Genomic DNA, 18,782 nt, shown 5'->3' on the forward strand with positions numbered 1-18,782 from the left:
TGTCATAGCATCTCCTCTTGGCTCCTGGGTGCCCCCGCCTTGCCCCTCCCCCTCTTCCTAACTTGCCTTGCTCCTGTCTCTGTCACCATCCCTTGGTCCTCTGCCCATCCCTAAGGATTGGTTTTCTTCATGGGATTGTCTTTGGTCTTCTTTTTCTCATGGTACCAGGGCTCCCTCCACGGTCTCATCTGCCACCCCACCCAAGGGAGAATTCACATGCAGGGCGGGTTTCTCTCTGCTTCTGTGTTTCTCTCCGGTTCTCAGCTCCAAACACATGCTAGACCCTTAATCAGAGTGTGACACCGCAGAGTTGTGGACGTTCACTTCTCACCGCCCCCAAGTCCTGTCACCCGTGTGTGGGTAATATTGTGGGCTATCACCTTTCTCCTGCTGGCAGCCAGCCCGGGCCTCATTCCTCCCACCTGGTTGTTGCAATAGCTGTCTTCCTGACCTTTCCACCTTCAGTCTTTCGTTACCTCCAATTCACTCAGCATAGCGCTGTCAGAATGATCTTCTTGAAACACTTGTTTTCCTTCCTCGCTGGTCAGAAGCACTGGTGTCACCTCCCTTCTGTGGCCAGCAGGCTTGCCCTCTTATAACCTGCTGTTGACTGATCATCTGCGACTCTGTCTGCGTACTTCTGTGACCTGATATTATTTTCCTGCCTCCCCATCATGGTGATGGTTGTGTGTTTTATTACTTTCTCTGTAAATGGCAATTTTGTGTGCTTTCATTTCTCTAAAAATGACTCTCTACCTTTTTCGAATCCCTCCGAGTCCCAGTACTTGTTCACTCAATGCTGATGGCAAAGAACAGACGCTCCTCTGCCCTCATCTTCTGTTGTTTACGGAGTCTTTCTTTTCCACACCAGTGTCTTCTTGAACCCCTTCCCTGTGGTGTTCTTTTGCACCAGATGTCATTCATGTCTGGGGTGTATTCTAGGATTCACCAAGCAGCAGGAGGAGGGTGCCATGTTTTCCAGCTCCATGTTTGCAGAGGAGAGAATGCACTAAATCATCCATTTATTCAACAGTTCCTAATAGAACAAAAAAGTCATGCCCAATACTGCTGGTCTAGAGGTTATGCTGGAGGACAGACTTGGTACCTGCTCTCTGAGTTCACCCTCTGTGGTGGGGGAGACAGGTGGTAGTTATGAGTCATGTGGGTCAAGATCTGTATATATGTGTACAGTGTCAGTATATCCATGCAGAAACATGGGAAGAGCCATGGAGGGAGAGTGCAAGGCTCGTTTTGGTGTAGACCAGGACCTGGCCCAATTGGAGTTCAGGGAGGAAGGGGCTTTGGACTGAGAGGGTGGAATGGTAGCATCAGCTGAGCCGAGGGGCCCTGGGGAGGAGGAGGGAAAGTGCAGGAGACTGAGCATTGAGTGCTCAGCCAGGGCAAAGATGGAGGGCCTGCTTGGGAGTCTAGTCTTCTGCTACTATTTCACCTTTGCCTTTTCTCCCTCTTCTAGGTTAGCAGATCCAGTCAGGAAGTGTTCTTGATTCTTCTGGAACAAGATCTACTTTTCCGTCATGATATTGGAAACAAAGCGTGTCCAGTTCTGCTGGAGCTGTCTGCCCCAGACAGTGTTGATGAGGAGAGCAGAAGCTGTGAGCTGAACCTGACAAGTAGTGACTGCAAGAACCCGTTGGGCCTGTCCTGTATGCTGGCGTGTGCAGGACTCGAAGGGACATATGTGTTCATTCTGGCCAGCACCATTCCTGTAGCCAAGGTGGCCAGTGACTCAGCCTCAGTCACAGGAAGCTCATGGGTCAACCCTGAGCCTGCTGCAGAGGCAGTGGTCCTTTGAGCACTCCTCATTTAAGAAGGCAAGGCTCTGGAAATGGAAATGATGTGGTGGCCGAGGCATGGGCCTAGCACCTCTGCTGGGTGAAATGCTCAAGTGCACAGACAGAGCCTTTGACCTGCCTGGATCCTGGGGCTTGTTTCTGCAAGGCAGGAACATCATGTGGTATGTGAGATGATTTTCAGTGGTACTTGAGATAGTTAAGGAAAAATTTGTGTCTAATTTATGATGTAGGGCAAGAACTCAAGTAGACAGGTAAGCACAAAAGCCACTGTGAAGGATGCAGATGTGAACAGATGTTCATAGCAGTGTGGGAAATGCTGTTGAGTGTTTGTGTTCATATCAGTTAAAGACATATGATGAAAGTAATAATTTCTCTACTAGTATCTTCTCTCTTTAATAGTTAATGAAATGGTACCCTTGGGTTTGGAAGAGTTCTGAGCCCATTGCTAAGTGACTCTACGACTTTCTGCTTGCTGGAGCCTTTATTTGCAGACCAGTAGTTGATGAGCCATTGGAGCTTTTACCAACCTGAAATCAGAGGCTGCAGCCTGGCCTGTGGCTCCAGGGGAGGTTGTCATGGACCATCTTGTTTCTGAAGCTGCCATTCCTCCATTGACCAGTGCAAAGGTTGCTGTGTGGCATGACCCTTTCTGTGTGCAGTACAGAAGTGCATAGCTTGGGATTATTTCAGCATTTTAGGAAAAATTTGTACATAAACGATTTTAAAAATCATGAGCCTTAATTATGAGTAAATAAAAGAGGATAGTTTTCTTAAACTATCTTTTATTAAGATAAACTATCTTTTCTTAAACTATTCTTTTATTAAGTAAAGAATGATATTAGAGAAAGGAATTATTTTCTTTTCCAAAATACAAAATCATTATACACCATAGAGCTAAAATATTATATTGTGTCATTAGAACATTTGGCAATTTTTCTTCGTTTATGTAAAAGTTTTCTTCAACTATGTGTTAAAGGCCTGGATTTTTAAATTAATTTAATTTTTTGCATCTTCCATATGTTTATAAGATGAATCAGCCTGAAGAATAATTGATTGTTAAAATTCAAATTCTCCAGGGTTCTTTTATAAATTTCAAGTTTCTCTACAAGAAATTAAATTTATTGTGCAAAATGAACCTGGATAATAACATTTAGTGGGGTATTTGGCAGTTGAGCAGTGAACTTTGCCAACTAGATCTTCTTCATTTGGAAGTTGATTAGGTGAGTTTCCAAGGTTACGATCCACAACCAAATATCTTATCCCTAAGGACTGATAATACCATGAAAAATAATGCTAAAGGCATTTTTGCATGATATTTATTTTGTTTTGTTTCCAAACGCTCCATTGTTGTCAGCAATATCCTTCTTCTTCTTTTTTCTTCTTTGAAACATTTGGAAAATATAACAGGCCTCTCAGAAGCTCTCTCCACAAATCACTTGCAGAACAAATTAGTTCACATAAATTTTCTTTCTCATTCAAAGTGAGTTGCTGGTATCATGGCTTAAATCTTGAGCTGTGGCTGCAAGAACTGAGATGGCCTTGGACCCCCTACCCACTACTAGGCCAGGCACATGCCTTTGTCCACACAGTGTTTCTAGAGGGTTTCTGAGCTTCTCCCCAGAGCTCCTATAGGAACAGACTGTGGAGTGTCCTATATGGCCTTCATGAGTCTTGGTCTAGTTCCTCCCCAGAACCTCAGAGAGAACATGCCCCTTGGGCCCCCAGGAACTGTGGGGTGGAGACAGAGCTCACCTCTTGTCAGCTGGGAAATGGCACTGTGGGTAGAGTGTGGGTTTCATTATTCAAGGAAGTCACGTGTGTGCTTTGCAGGTTCTGATTCAGCTGGTCTGTGAGTGACCTTCAGCACTGTGGCACCAGCATGTTTCTGTTTAGAAGTGGTTTGGGGAGCTGATGGTTTGCAGGGTGATCGAGAAGAAAAGAATTAAGTTGGGCTGGGCCAGTGCCCTCTGTGTCTAGGGCTGTCTTTGCAACCACGTGAACACTGCCACAGTGCAGGTGAAAATACATACCTACTGAGAACAGTGCTGTTCGGAGGAATGGCTTCTCACTCCTAAGGAAACTGCTGGGATGAGGATAGATTCCTGGGTTCCTATCTGCTTCTTGCTCATGTAGTCTTTCTCAACCCCCCAAGCAGCATTAGTGACTTTAGAGTTTGTACATATCTGTCTTCTGTCACTCGACAGTTGAGTTGTGAGCTCTGTTTGTTTCTCCCTTGAGACAAGGAACTCCTCAAACATGGGCCCGGTATCTCTGCACCATCAACACACAGCACAGTGCAAGGCCCAGTGTCGGTCCTGGATAAATGTTAGTTGTTGGATGAATGGATTGGTTCAAGGCGGCAAGAGCTGTATCTTGTAATTATATCTAGACAGGATAAACAGGCCACCAGAGACCAATTATAATTCCTCTTGCTTGCAGGGAGGCCATTAGCATTCTGAAATTATAACTAATTGTCAGAAGCCTGTTCTCTCTCGCAATGCATTTCACATTAAGGCTTCCTCATTTTTTGTCGTCATTCCTGTTTTTAAGCTCATTTTTATCTGTGCATTTATTTAAAGAGTATGCTGTGGTTATACGCCATAAAGAGTAGTTGGTTCCAACAAACTAAACGCAGATCATCATTTTATATACGTGGTTCCCGAGGCCACTGGAAAAATCATTTCTTGTCACTCAGTGTGCTGACTTTTAATGATTCTTGCTTTGTTTTATACTGTGTGATAATAAGGTCATGTGGGTGTGGCAGAGGGGAGTGGAAGGAGGTACTGGGAACTCTTTAGTTGCCTGTTACCCTGGAAACAGAAGCCTAATGTCTCTGTTTATTGTGGCTGTAACTGTACAACTTTGCTGAGTGAGATCAGAAATATGTGCCTCCTAAGTTAGAAGACACAAGCCTTTTCCTTTTTTGTGCTATGGAGCTGGTTTCTGCTTCTACCTGCTCTGATTACTCTTTTTTTTTTCTCTTGCCTGCTTGTCTGCAAATTCCAAATAGAGTGATGGGTGGGTTACCTACTCAGGACCTTTTCCTACTATAAAGCAGCAGTGCTGAGTATACATTGAGAGTGGCAGACTTCAGAGACAGAAGGTCCTCCCTTCCTTCCTCCCTTCCCTTTCCCTCTTCACTCCCTTTTATTTTAATTTTTTGGGGGGTTACAGGGATTGAACTCAGGGACACTTGACCACTCAGCCACATCCCCAGCCCTATTTTGTATTTTATTTAGAGAACAAGGTCTCACTGAGTGCTTAGTGCCTCGCTAAACTTCTGAGGCTGGCTTTGAACTCGCGATCCTCCTGCCTCCACCTCCCAAGCCACTGGGATTACAGGCGTGCGCCACTGTGCCCAGCCACTCCCTTTTATTTTGGGGGCAAGATTGGGAGAGTGTTTTTTAAAAAACTTTTTTAGGGCAACTTTTCATTTGTTTTATTTTAACATTTTTCAGAAAAGTTGCAAGAATAATAACCCAAACTCCTGTACCTTTTATCCAACTTCCCTAGTAGTTCGTGTTCTACTCCATTTGTTATCATTTTCTCTCTTTAAGCACATATACATGGGCGTGCACATGCACACACATTTTTTTTCCTGAGTATTCGAGAGTAAGTTAGAGACATTGTGCCCCTTTACATCTAAATACTTCAGTGTATATGTCCTAAAAGGAAATTATTTTTGTACAACTACAGCACAGTGATCAAATTTGGGGAATTTTAGCATTGATATTGTGCTAATCAATGTCTGTCATTTGCAGTTCACATCCCGGTGCCATTTGTGGAGGATCTCTCATTGTGTCAAGTTGTCTCCACTGATCTGGTCTGGTTTCTACCAATTTGGAACAGTTACTGAGTCTTTGAATTTTGTGACATTGATATGTACAGGCTGGTTCTTTTGTAGAACGTCTCCGGATTTGACTGATGTGTCTTAATGAATGGATTCAGTCTGTCCATCTGACTGAGTGTCATAGAAATGATATGTTCTCAGTGTGTCATGGCAGGAGGCACAAGACCTGCTAATACTTGGGATGTTAATTTTGTTGACTTCATAGATAGAGACAGTATTTGCCCAATTTTACAGGAGAGTTTCCTCAAGGCTGTGTGAGTATACTCTTCCTCATTAAACTTTCACTCATGAATGTTAATACCTGTGGATAATTCTAGTTGTTCCCTTTCCATTATTTGCTAATAGATTGTTGAAGAATTAACATCTATATTTAACAGAGCCGTTGTAGGTAATTTTCTTGTTATGTCTTTGTCAGGTTTTGGAATCAGAGTTTTCTGGCCTCAAAAATGAGTTGGGAGTAGTCCCTCCTCTTCAGTTTTCTGATTAAAAAGTTGTTTAAGATTGGAGTTATTGTCCCTCCTAAATATTTGTTCAAATTCATCTGCCTGGTTCTAGAATTTTTTTTTTTAATGAAATGGTTTTTGATAACAGATTCAAATCAGATATAGGGCTTCATTTTTGTTATTTCAGTCATGTCAATGGGTAAGTTGGATATTTTAGAGAATTTATTAATTTCATCTAAGTTTTCATAATATTTCCTTATATTTTCTAATGAGTGTAAGATCAATAGTGTTATCTTCTTGCATTTATGGTATTGGTACTTTGTATTGTCTCTTTTTGTTCTTAATCAGTCTTGCTATGGGCTTGTCAATTTTATTAATGTTGGGCCTTATTGGTTTTCATTGTTACTTTTTTTTCTTTGTGAAAAATATCTGCTATTTATTTTTCCTTCTTCTACTTTACTTAGTTTGCGTGTATTTTTTAGCTTCATGAAGAGGAAGCATTTTTACTCCTAACTTCTTTCCCATTATAAATATAAAAACATTAAACATGTTTGTAATGTATTGTTCTTTTTATCATTAAGGAATGTTTCTTACAGTAATCTATATATTGCTTTCATTTGTGATATTAATATAACTACTCCACTGTTCTTATACTTACTGTTTATTATAACATTTATTTTTATTCTCAACCTATATGTATTTATATTTACAGTGTTTCTGCTTTTGGCACATAGTTGGATCTTTTATATCTAGTCTGACAGTTTTTAGTTTTTAATACTATGGATTGAACACAGGGATATTTGACCACTGAGCCATCTCCCCAGCCCCTTTTGAGATGGGGTCTTACTAAGTTCCTTAAGGCCTCACTAAGTTGCTGAGGCTGGCTTTGAACTTATGATCCTCCTGCCTCACCCTCCGGAGCAGCTGGGATTCCAGGTGTGAGCCAACATGCTGGGCTTCTGCCTTTTAAAAGGAGTATTTAGTCCATTTATTTTTAATGTGATTATTTCTATATTTGGATTTATTTCTGCCATTTTGCTCTTTGATTTCCACTTTTTCATCAGTTTTTGTTCCCTTGTTAATTTTGTTCTTCTTTCCATTAAGTTGATTGAATACTTTTTAGCATTGCATTTTAATTTCCCTGATAAGGATTTTCAAAAAATACAGCAATAGCGCAGTTGTATTTACATTCACTTGGTTTCATGCTTTGTCCTATTATTTTCATCTGTATTACATTGTGAATCTGAAAATAGTTTCATAATTTTTAAAGTTATATCTTTGAAAGAAGTTAATAAAAGAGAAAAATATATGGCTTTTATACTCTCATTTTTACCATTTTTGGTGATTGTCATTCCTTTTTTTTTTTTTCCTAGATCTGAATTATCATCTGGTATCATTTGCTTTCAGCCTGGAGAACTTCCTTTAGTACTTTCGTGCAATGAAATCTCTCAGTGACAGTGTATTTATTTTGCCATCATTTTTTGGGTGATAGTTTTGCTGGATATGGAATTATGGGTCGGCAGGTTTGCTTTCTTCCTTTAGCATGTTAAGAGTCATTCTGCTGTTTTTTGGCCTTCATTTTTTTCTCATGGAAGTCAGCTGCTATTCATGTTATGCTCTCATATATAAATTATTCTTCTTTTCTTTGGCTGGATTTGAGATTTTTCACTCTTACCTTTGGATTTTAGCAGAGTGTTTATTCTGCTCATGTTCATTGAATTTCTTGGATTTGTGTATTTATACCCTGCACACAATTTAGGAGGTTTTTGACTATTGTTCCTTTAAATACTTTTTTCTTTGCCATTCTCTTTTTCTCCTTTCAGTCTAGGATTTAGATTATATGAGGTTTTGACCCTTGATATTGTTCCACAGGTCTTTGAGGCTCTGTTTTTCTTTAATCATTTTCCTCTCTGATGTTCAGATTTGATAATTTTTATTTATCTCAAGTTCAATAACTCTTTTTTGTCATCTTCAATTTGTTGTTAGGCCTTTTGGTGGTTCTTGTTCTTGTTCCTCCTCCTCCTCCTCGTCGTCCTCCTCCTCCTCCTCCTCCTCCTCCTCCTCCTCCCCCTCCTCCTCCCCCTCCTCCTCCTCCTCCCCCTCCTCCTCCTCCTCCCCCTCCTCCTCCTCCTCCCCCCCCTTCCCCTTCTTCCCCTTCTCTCCCTTCCCCTTCTCTCCCTTCCCCCTTCCCCCTTCCCCCTTCCCCTTCCCCCTTCCCCTTCTTCCCCTTCCCCCTTCCCCTTCTTCCCCTTCTTCTTCCTCTTCTTCTTCCCCTTCTTTTTTCCAGTTATCTTACTTTTCAGCTTTAAATTTCCATTTTGATCTTTTCCAGAATCTTTACAGTCTCAATAGTGCTGTGATATTGGGAGTTCCTATGTGTGATATAGGGAGTTCCTATCTGTTCTTCTTTACACTTGTTTTTCTTTTAATCCTTGAATATATTTATAACACCTTCTTTAAAGCCTTTTTCTGGTAATTGCAACATCTGTGTCATCTTAAGTGTTGATTTCCATTGGCTACTTGTATTAAGGGTCACCTTCTCATGTTAACCCCTGAATAGCAGTTTTTGGTTGAATACTGGACATTATAAGTGGTAATTGCTCTGGATTGTGTTGTTTCTCTAATGTTGTTTTGCCTTAGCAGGCAGTTACCTTGACTGGTCATTAATTCCAAACTGTCTCCCTTTGATGAGCATCAGCTAATGTCTGCCCAGTTTGTCTGATTTCTGCCTGCTGGGTCCTCTGTAATCTGCCCCATGTGTGTGGTTTAGCAGACAGCCAAAGATAGAAGCAGATTTTATACACAGATTTGGACCTTGCTTACAAATTTCTCCCATTACAGTTTCTTTAAGGGCAGGCTGCCCTCCAGTTTCTGCCTTTTGGTTGTTATCCATTCCTTCCAAATGCCTGTTTTTAATGTTTGTTAATATTCTCTCATTATTGTCTGTAGGAAGGTTAGTACAACTAAGCTTCTGTATCATTACTGGATTTTTTTTTATAGTTTCTATTTCTTTGATGGGACTCCTGATCTTCATTTAGTGTGACTGTCTCTTCCTTTTAGTCCTTGGGCATGTATATAATAGTCACTTTAAATTCAGTTTAAAGTTTGCAGATTCCAATATCTGGAATGTTTTTTTGTGGGTTTCCTTCTACTGACTGACATTTTTCTTGGATATGAATCACATTACCTTCTTTCTCCTTATGCTTATGCTTGTTTTGGTTTGTTTGTTTGTGGGGTTGGGATATACTTATGTGTGTATGCTTTTTATTGTATCTTATTGATGAAGCTTTGTAAAAACTCTGGATTTTATTATTTTCTTCTGAAGAGTGTTGACTTTGTTTTGGGCAGCAGTTCATATTTGTGTTTCCTTACAGTAGTCAGCAGTTCTAAGTACTCACTCTTTAAACCACAAGTTACCAATGTTTTCTCTGAGCCTTAGCATCTCCCCTATGCATGCATAGGTCAGAGGTCATTCTAGGGTTAGGATCTAATCACAGATAGTGGGGCTCACAGAAAAGTCTCTAGCTCTAGCCTTCCTTTCTTCCCAGGAATTCTACCCACTTTCTAGCTGCCATGGCAGGCTCAACCTCTGCTCTCTGGCTTCAAAACAGTAAAATTGTTGCTTTTGCTTGAGACCTGACTACCTTACATGGCCATGCAGCCTAAGAAGTGCCCTCACACAAAAAATAGCACTTTACCCAGTGCATTTTTCTCATGGCAAGGGTCCCTCTCTTAGTTTCCTCTAGTGTTTCATCATTCCCCAGAGCCCATGTAGCATTTTATATGCCGTGACCTGCTATGCCTGTATGTCCCAGATTACCACCCTTTGTTCTCAGTGACATTACTTAGCCGTTGTCAGTGTTAGTTTTTTCATCTGGAGAAGTGGGATAATATCCATGCTATGGCGTTTTGAGGAAGGTAGAATAAGCCTGTGTACTTCCACCGTGTGCTTACGTGTTGGGCACATGGTGTGTACCTGGAAGATGATGGCTTGAGCTTTAGACAGACACTTATGTGAGTGACAGTGGAGAAATATCTGTCTATTGATCATATAATTTGATAAAATTCAAAAGAAGATGCTTTGTGTTTATCATTCTTGGCTATTTTGGCAATATTTTAAATATTTGCTTTTGGAAACTATCTTGTCATTGGTACATGTAATTTAGATATTTCGGTGTTTCAAGTGATTCTGATTTTCTTTTTATTTATTGATAATCTGAAAAATGACATCAATGCTGAGCAAAGACATACTTGAACACCTGCTCCTCCCTTGATTCTGTGAACTGTGTGGTGATGGGAAACACTTTCAAGTTCAGAAGGTAGGAACCTAAGAGTTTCAAAACTCTTTAAAAATCAAAAAATTCAGAATTGATTTCTCTAAAGTTTCTGTCTACTCCTTCAGTAGATGCACATCTGGAGAAAAGATGTAGCCAGTGTGAACTGTGTAGGGAAATATGTGGCAGTGTTCCACTTCTTGCTGCAGATAGGAAGTACACAGAGCCCTGGCGTGCGAGTGGACGGGACCTGCCTGCTGGGGGTGTAGGCCTCGACACCCACTGCTTCCGTTGCCCAGGTTTGTGCCTGACCTGCAGGGTCTTAGGTTTCCTGGGGTAGTTCCTGCCAGAACCCTCTTCTCTTTGCTGTACCTTCCAAATCCAATTTCAGCTTCCCACTTGGTTTCTTGTCACCTGGTGTCAGGTTCCTCCTGGAAGCTGTCATTGCCCCTCTCTCAATAGCCTCTGCTTCCACCTTGCTGCCTGCTGGCCCTGCTCCTCTAGCCCGTCCTCGTGATGCGTGGGCAAGACAATGGGTCTCATTTACCATGCAGAGAATGTGGAGGGGCTCTTTTTGCCCTATTGCTAACCAAATACATTATGTATCAAGATCAATTAGGAGCCAGACAATCCTAGAAGTTGGCATCTTCTCGTAGCTCTTGTGTTCTCAGTGCAGCAGAGGCCCTAGCCTGATGCTGTGTGGGCGGCAGGCGTGGTAAGTGCTTGTTAGCGCCCTGACTGGAGCCATGATTGCTCTCAGGGTTCCTGCTTGTTAGTTTTAAATTTGTTAAGACAAAAAGATAGGAATAATGTGGATGCCTTTTGCCTCTCTAAGGTGTGTGCTACAAATTTTGGTGTTATTTGCATGCTGTTGGACAAGAAGCCACAAGAAATTTTCAGTACATATAGTTTTGCCAATTATAATTGCTGATTCATTTCTTAGTGCACTTTCCAGATCATTTGTAAAGTTTTATATTTATGAGTCTGTTATTCTGGAATGGCAATTCAGTTCTGCCTTCATCAACTTCAGATTTCTCAACTTCTGAAATTCTTACTCCTGAGCACTAGGCAGCTGGTCTGGAAGTGATGGAGGCAGCCCGCCTCTCCTGCAGATGTGGCAGCTGCTTCTTCTCAGGCCGCACTCCCTGTTTCTTCTCCCCATGGAAGTCACTCTCTGTCCCCTCTTCGCTGCTCTTCTGCTCACTCTCACCTTGCTTCTGGGCCTTCAAACCATGGATACTTTTTTTTTTTGGTGTAAGCTGAAAGCCCAGAACCTTACTGGCCTCAGTCCCCTTCACAGACGTACTTTCTGCCTCACTTGCAGTCACCTGCTCTGTTCTATTTGGCCTTGGTGGGCTTCACCTCTGGACGTTCATTTGAATCCTGGAGAAGCTGGAGGAAGGAGGAGAGCCCACACATCTATACTTTTTATAAATCCCCATGTGATCCTGGTATATAACAGCACAGAGAGCCACTTCACCAGCCAGCCGGGTGACTCTCAGCTCCCTGAGGCTTTATGCTCTTCTGCCCTCTGGGCCTCTGCTCTCCCACAAGGGTCTTCCCTGCCTGATTGGATCTTCTGCACAGTTAAAACGCAGCTTGGGTATGCTCTGTGGTGTTTTTCCTTGTCCAGACTCACCTGGCCACTGTGCCAGAGCCCACTCACTTCTCCCTGGGCAGCCCTCTGTCGACCTTTGTTCAGAGCACTTCATGAAGGTTTTGTGGAGAGGGACCTTGAGGACGGGGACCACATCCTGTTAATCTTTGTCTCCCCTGTGCCCACCTGGCAACTGGAGAGCTGCCAGGTGCTCAAAAGGCACTCACTTTCATTTGGCAGAGTGGACTACCTGGGTAGTTGGAATTTAACCTCAGAAACTATAATTTTTGAATCGATTTTTAAATTTAGGTTTAGAAACTCACTTTGTTTTATTTGAAGTATAAGCCATGTCACCATGGTTGTAACCCAAGAACAATTTTTTAATGGGCTTGCTGCTTTGAAAATACAGTGAGTGTTATTTTCCACCTAATGTATCTGAATGAGGAGCAGCAGTGGCCAAAATGCTGATCTTTCTGTAGGCAGATAGTTCCATGATCGTATCATATTCCCCTTTGTGGAACACTTTAAGCTAATTATTTTACATTATGATATTAAAATCAAAGCCTTTTTAAAGGATAAATTTTAAAAGAAGATGTAATCATGACCTTCACCTAGATATAACTGAACATATGTCAAAGATTATATTTTTAACTCATTGATTAATGATGGAAACCAATAAGATAGTACAACCAGTTTAATGGAGAACTCAAAGTAGCACACGTTTGTAGTCTGACCAAGGAATGTTGACGTAAACTTTGAGGGATTCAAAACAGATCAATATCCAAAGTGATACCTGATTGCATTCCACGGGACACACTTGGTCTTCTGTGGATAGGAATCACTTGCATCGCCATTAGTTTCTGCTTAGGGACCGCCATTAAGCCTCAGTTTTGTACAGTCTTTCTCTGTGTTTATAACAAATATCAGTTATATCCCCCCCAACTTTTTTTTTTTTTTGAGCTTTCCCTTGTATCTTGTTAAATTTAACCAAGTCCTACAGTGAAGTCAGGAGGTGAAGGATGTGTTTCTTTCTTCCACTTCTCTTACTTTCTCCTCTCTCCAGGGGTTCCTTTTAGACCAGGGTTGTTTCCCTCTTGTTACTACTTTGGGATCTGCCATCACTGTGCAGTAAGACAGGTTCTGCCCGTCCCCAGGGTACTCAGAGTTGAATAGTTACGTTTTTTTGTGTGTGCTTTGTTAGATCCCCAGATTTTTTGAGCTCTGCTTAGATAACATGGTGGGGCCCACGGCAAGCCTGCACTTCCTATGACCCCACCCATCCCGCCCTGGGTCCGCAGAGCTCTGCTCTCCCCTCTTCATCAGGCTTGGCAGTGACCCCTGTGGATGGTGAGTGCTGACAGTGCTGTGTCTGCCTGTCTCACTGTGTCCAGCCTCAGGACTTGTGCCTATGTATTGTGTCCTTGTAGTCCCTGGTTGGTGGCATAATCAGATTTAGACCCATCTGAAGTCAAAATTAGGGCACCTGAAGTATCAAAAGTTTGGGGGTGAATATTAAGAAAGTGGTGCACACCTTATTATCTGCAATGAGCTCACTGTTGTCGAAGTCAGAATCGAGAAGGAAATACTAACCGAGTTGTTCCCTTTTCTGTTACTGTTGTAAGTACACCATGGTTAATGCATTCTGCTTAAATACTTTATATGATCTGTCACTATTTGTTGTATAATTAATATTTTAGAAAAAATAAAAACTATATAGGGCTAAATATTTGCTTATTTTCTGTTAAAAATTAGTTTATTGGGGATTTGTCTAATGCTCTGGATAGCGCTGAGTCCGGCAGACACAGTGGAGCAGATGTCTGGCGGTCAGCTGTCAGCAAGCCTGGCCTCCACCACAGGCTGAGCCTGTTCACTGTACTGCACTCTGGCTTCAGGTGTGGCAGGCTGCCTTCCAGTGCCTGTGCCCCTTCATTTCCATCTTTGCAAACCCCTCCAGGGCTGGCCTGCATGTTCCAGAGAATGGCACACTGAGCCCCCCTCCACTAAGGCAGGACTGCTCTTGCCTCTGGCTGGCCCAGTCCCTTCAGGTAGCGCCTCCTGGCCAGGGTCAACACCAGGATCCAGTCGCACCTCAAGCACTCCCCTAAAATCCCTGCAGTTACCGTCTTGTCTTGAGTTTAGTGACAGTGACCTTCTGGGCAGGAAGGAATATTAGAGCTTTAATTATGTAAAGAAGCAAAAAGTAATTGCAATAATGATTTTGAAACATGACTACTAGGTTATAAATAATGAAGCTACCATGTCTCCTAAATTTAGATAAAATATTCATTGAGAGTAGTGATTAAATAACCTATAAAGAAAAATTTCTCTTACTTTTTGATTAATGAAGTTCTTTGGATAGTTTACACAGGAAAAATGCAAAGTCTTCCAAGTATGCTTTGGTGATGTAGGTGTTCTGTGCAAATAAGGGTGGGATTCTTGCCCACCTCTGAGGCCTGCAATGCTGTCTCTGGGAGTGTCCATCTTTTCTGTGGTGTAAGGGTGCCTACCAACCCAACGCCTTGAGGTAATCCAGTATCTGTCCACTGTTAGCGTCCTGCAGGCATGCGCTAGTGGGCACGCTACACCTCAGCTGACACAGGTCATCTGAAGATGGGGCCATCCTCCCCACCAGCCTGCTCCATCAGAATTCATGAAACACTTGCTGAATGTGAGGCCCAGGTGCCGCATCTTCCTCATCAAGATTTTCAGTGGCCAACAAATAGCCAGCTCTTGCCAGCTTCCACATGCTTTCTTTCCCAGTGCCTGCCCCCTAGTGGAAGTACTCATGAGCAGTAAGTGGGTACAACTTGCCCCTGAGGTGCTTCTGCAGTGTCAGGCACACTCTGCACTGGAATGCAGAGGAAGGCTCAGCCTGGCTGTCACATGATGTTCTTCATGTCTGCCACACTCCCAGTGGTTCAGAGGGAGTGAATTGGGCCTCTTACCTACTCATTACATTTTAATCTGACACTGGGAGGCACCCGAATGGTGGATGACCAGTTAGAGGAAGAGGAGAATGACTGGACTTGTGAGGAGGTAGGTCTCAGGTTTTTCCACGTCCCTTCCAGTCTGTCACATGACACTACAAGTTTGCTTCCTTCAGTTTAACCTACTGATTCAACAAGGCCTATGCAGATAGTGCCAGATCCACTCATGGAAGGGACATCAGTGGAAACTAGTGTCTCCTGCCTATCAGTAGCCCCTCTACCAGCCCCACAGAAAACCTGGGGGAAGGCCCTGCTGTGACTAGGCGCCGCATTGCCCAAACCCTGCTCTGGGCCAGTGCCTTCCCAAAGCTCTCTGATATTAATGACCTCCCATCAGCAGCCAGCCTGCCCAAGGAATTCAAAGGATGTGTTCTCTAGTGTTCTTTATTGGCAAACTCCTGTCCCTGATATAAGCCAGGATGTAAAGCAACTTCTGAGCGGGGCTTGGCCGCAGGAAGGGGGCTGTAGCAGAGTCAGGAAGTCCTCCCTGGTTTGCAGGAGCATAAGACGAATGGTCCAGATGTTCAACGTAAAAGTGGTCTGTTGTCATTAAAGAGAACACGAGATGTTTCTGTGTTGTGCATTGCATGTGGCCACTTCCTTCCCCCTCAGGCCTGCATATTGATGCATGTGTGTGCCTGAGTTTATATACACTATGCACATGTGGAGAAAACCGATCGGCTCAGTCTCTTCCTGGCCAGGACAGTTGGAGGTGTCTCCACGTGGGACTCTTGCAAGGACTGAGCCTCCTTGTTCTGCAGACAGACATATGCATCATTTGAGGCAGTTTTAGAAGAAAAGGACAGTGCATGGACACTGATGTCTTTCCCCTGTTTGATGCCCTTTCTCGTTACAGGCAGCTAAGGGTGATGCTTCTTTTGGAGCTTGTTAACTCAGCCCTTGGCTGCACTCTGAGGTGTCTGTCTCTGTGTGGCTAGGAAGACTACAGCTTCATCTTGGGGTATTTTTATTTTCTGACTAGAGCTCCTTTTGGCATCTGATCTGAGAGTCAGACCCTGCCGTCTATATCCATTATCATGACTCTGCTTTCTCTATGGTGCTGCTATATTTACACTCTTCCTTGAGTTGGAGAATTGGAAAAAAACACCACTTACTGCTGTTTCTGGGTGAAGATTGGTGAAGCTTTCAGGAAGGGAAATGTGAAGGTCCAGTTAGCCCTGTGATTAGTCTTTGTCCTTAAGTTTATGGAGAGTATTAAATCAAGTTTTCTAAAGGAAAGAGCACATGTAACACGTCACTTCTAACAGGTGCAGGCAGAGGTCTGTTTGGAAAACACATCATGGGACTCACCCTGATCCCCAGCACTGGAACCTGAGCTGGAGGCTGGGCACCTATGATGGGCACCTGAAGCTCTTGGAATCTGCTGAGGGGCTTATGCAGGCAGCCCCATGTGGAACATGGCGAGGACTGGCTGAGGAGGAGACTTAGCCAGCTTAAAGCGTGTAGTTCCTGGGGACAGAGGAAATGTCTGCGAGAGTTGCTTACAGAGTACATCAGTACTTTGACCTGAGCTCTGAGGGATAGCTGGGAATCCACCAGCCAGGGAGGTCAAGGAGTGAGTTCCAGAGGGTTCTTTCAGTTCTCTGAAACCATTGTTTGTGGCATCTTGTGTGCACGGCATGTGTAACTTCTTTGTAAGAAAGGACTTATAGCTTTCCTTGGTTCTCCAAGGCATCTGTAACCCCAAAGATACAGGAATAAATGACATGTTTTATTTGTAAACTGACCATAACAGGAATGTCCCTTAGGCCATTGGGAAGGGCCTGGTGTGCTGCACTAAGAAGAGGGGACTTGCCCTGGGCACAGAGGAGAGCCAGCTGCAAGCTCTAAGTATTTTAATGAATCTTGGGGTCCATCAAATTTAACTCATAGAAAACAGGATGCAGGAAGTTGTGTGTGTGTGTGTGTGTGTGTGTGTGTTGGCAGGCTGGACACTGGAAGCATGCAGTTTTATTTTTATAGAAAAATATGTCAAATATATCATCTTTACTGTTAGGAGGTCTCTCCTAGTCATGCTATGGACAACGGGGGAAGCCCGGGCTTGGTGAGCAGGTTGTAACTCATCTGCTCACACACCAACTCACTGAGTGCGGGTGTGCAGGGCGTGCCAGGGGCAGGTCTCACAGAGGATGGGAGCATACCCTGCGTGGCATAGGCCTCCCAGGCTTGCTGCGCAGTAGCATTGGGTTCTTTCTGTGATAGCTGATGGAGTCCAACTCTGGTTTTGCCTGGCCGAGGCTTTTGAGTTCAAATTGGACACTGTGTGTGGGGCTGGCCCTTAGTTGAAGAGGTTACTGTAAGTGGCCCATTACATCTTACTGAGAACTCACTTTGAGACTCCAGAACCTGGTCACTCTGATGTGTTCAGCTTGGGAACGGTGTGTATGTGCGGTGCCCACTTCTCTGGAGTGAGCCCCACAGGTCACATAAGCTATTCGGCTTCTTGACACTTCTCTTCTTGCAGCTCGAGTTCAGGTGTCGTCAGCTGCACTGAGAGCCACGCAGTATGACTCTGCAGATGACCCCAGCATAGGCCAACAGAAGGTCGAAGAGAAGGTCCACTGCAGATCCCAGCTCTGCCTCTGACAGTCACATCCCCCTGCCAGCTTCATCATCTCGGAATGAGCTCTCTGTGGCCAGGATATTACAAAGCACAGTAAGTATTTGCCCTATTCCTCAGCCACTGAGGATGTGACAGAAATCACAAAGTTGCGTTTTCTTTTATTAATATATCCCTGCAGAGAAGATAAATGGCAAGTTTCATTTCATTCTTAAGGTCATGTTTGGGATAACTAGACATCCAATCAATCAGGTGATTGATAACACTGATTCTCTTCCACAGAAACAGGGCGGGGACCAGAAAGTACCTTCCCCCTCTCCTCCAAAGATGACAAGAACTGATTCTTGGGAGAAGGGGGCATTAATGATATAAATGTCTGTGTCACTGCTGACAGTCATTTACATCTTTTAATAATAGTGGAGGGTGGACTCATGGAATTCCTAGAATTTAAAGTTGATGGAGGCTTTAGGGAAAGATCATCTCACCCAGCCCCTCACTGCACAGGGCTCCTTAGTCCAGGGTGTCCTGGCAGTGGTGCTGGCATCCTGCTGCTTGGAACATAGAGCTTGAGTCCTCCTGGAGTCCAGGGCCTGAAGCCAGGTCAGAGGGCCTGGGATGTCTTTTTTCCTGAGTCTCTAGAAGCTTTCTAACCCTCTTCCACTGGGGTTCCTGAGCCGCCCTAATTCCTTCTAAACTTCACTGCGACCACTTTAAAATATGCTCTCCCGTGCCTGGGGGTTGGAGTGGAGCCTGAAAACCAGGGAGGGGTCTGTGATCAGGGAAGGAGCAGGGATGTTAGCCTTCTCTTCACCGTGGGCCGTGGTGGGCAGGCTCTTCAGACGTATGGTTTTCAGCGCCTGAGTGCAAATTGTTTCTCTGTTCACACAGTTTTTAATTTTGGCTTAGTGATTAAACTGACTTACCACCTCTCATACTCCATAGACCTGCTCCAGTAAAGCAAAGCAAAACAAAATTCATAAAACCTGATTATAAAATGTTTAAGAGTTGGTCATAGTTATCTTTAGTAAGAAATGAGATGGTATACTGGGTTGCTGTTTTTTCTTAAAAAATGGGCCAGAAAACTCATGCTGTTACCTTGTGACCTGACTGTAGTGATCATGGAGATAAAGTAGAAAGGTTTGACCATGCTGACCTTGATGTGACAGTATTTGGGCTTCTCCATTAGAGACAGACATGGAAAGGGAAAGAAGCAATTGCTTCAGGTTGGCTCTTGGG

General features: G+C 43.5%; 1 long non-coding RNA gene across 2 annotated transcripts in view; it reads left to right on the top strand.

Annotated features, from left to right (window-relative positions):
- Window positions 1-18,782, top strand: part of LOC124085293 (uncharacterized) — an 84,835-nt gene that overhangs the window by 54,715 nt on the left and 11,338 nt on the right. For both annotated transcript variants that reach the window (XR_009225826.1, XR_006849396.2), the window contains 2 exons: window positions 1,475-1,975; window positions 17,451-17,642. This is a non-coding gene — a long non-coding RNA (uncharacterized LOC124085293). The remainder of the gene's footprint in view (window positions 1-1,474; window positions 1,976-17,450; window positions 17,643-18,782) is intronic.

Source organism: Marmota monax, unplaced genomic scaffold (genome assembly GCF_021218885.2).
Source record: "Marmota monax isolate L192 unplaced genomic scaffold, Marmota_monax_Labrador192_F-V1.1 WCK01_AAM20220418_F8-fsc00014, whole genome shotgun sequence".
NCBI classification, from domain to species: domain Eukaryota; kingdom Metazoa; phylum Chordata; class Mammalia; order Rodentia; family Sciuridae; genus Marmota; species Marmota monax.